Source organism: Glycine max, chromosome 10 (genome assembly GCF_000004515.6).
Source record: "Glycine max cultivar Williams 82 chromosome 10, Glycine_max_v4.0, whole genome shotgun sequence".
Classification (NCBI taxonomy): domain Eukaryota; kingdom Viridiplantae; phylum Streptophyta; class Magnoliopsida; order Fabales; family Fabaceae; genus Glycine; species Glycine max.
Genome location: NC_038246.2, coordinates 17,194,528 through 17,195,671, shown reverse-complemented (window position 1 = coordinate 17,195,671; position 1,144 = coordinate 17,194,528). Strand labels below are relative to the sequence as shown.

Sequence of the window (1,144 nt, the reverse complement as noted above, 5' to 3'; positions counted from 1 at the left end):
CTGAAACTGCATGTTCTGCATAGTCATTTGCCTCACAAGTTCTTCGAGGGAAGGTTGTGGAGGGGCCTCAACTGTTGGCTGTTTCTGGGGTTGTTGCTGTTGTTGGATTGGTGGAGGAATGTATGGTCTGCTTGGGCCAGCAACATTTTGGAAGGAAGGAACAGGCTGCTGTTGTTGTTGCTGAGGGCTGGACCATCTGAGATTAGGGTGATTCCTCCATCCAGGGTTGTATCTGTTGCTGGAGAGGTCATAATTGTTCTGCTGTGGTTGATTTTGCTGTTGAGGTTGAGGAGGTCTATTGTAAATATTTGCAGCATAAGCTTCAGGCTGCTCAATTGCTCCAGGTTGCTGCATGGAAGGGCAAAGGTCTGTATGGTGGTCAGCAGAGGAGCACAAACCACAAACCCTTGCGACAGGTACAGATTTCTGATTCAAGGCCAGCTGGGTTACCAAGTTAACCAATGCATCCAGTTTGCCTTCAAGCTTCTTAGTCTCAGGTGATGCAGCTGAGTTTGTAGCTACCTCATGCACTCCTCTAATGACTATAGCGTCATTTGTGGCGCTAAACTGCTGGGAGTTAGAAGCCATCTTCTCAATTAAATTCCTGGCTTCAGCAGGAGTCATGTCTCCAAGGGCTCCACCACTGGCAGCATCTATCATACTTCTCTCCATATTACTGAGTCCTTCATAAAAATATTGGAGAAGAAGCTGTTCCGAAATCTGATGGTGAGGGCAACTGGCACATAGTTTTTTAAATCGCTCCCAGTACTCATACAGGCTTTCTCCACTGAGTTGTCTAATACCTGAGATATCCTTCCTGATGGCTGTGGTCCTGGAAGCAGGGAAAATTTTTTCTAATAATACTCTCTTAAGGTCATCCCAGCTTGTGATGGACCTTGGAGCAAGGTAATACAGCCAGTCCTTTGCCACTCCCTCTAATGAATGAGGAAAAGCCTTCAGAAATATGTGATCCTCTTGGACATCTGGGGGTTTCATGGTGGAGCAGACAATGAGAAATTCTTTCAAATGTTTGTGCGGGTCTTTACCTGCAAGGCCATGAAACTTTGGAAGCAAATGAATCAGTCCAGTTTTAAGAACATATGGGACATCCTCATCAGGGTATTGGATGCACAAGCTTTCGTAG

General features: G+C 45.9%; 1 non-coding gene across 1 annotated transcript; it reads left to right on the top strand.

The window, feature by feature from the left end:
- Positions 1–718: 718 nt before the first annotated feature.
- On the top strand, positions 719–825 carry LOC112998270 (small nucleolar RNA R71). The gene has a single exon (XR_003263307.1). It is a non-coding gene; the product is annotated as a small nucleolar RNA R71 (small nucleolar RNA).
- Positions 826–1,144: the final 319 nt, after the last annotated feature.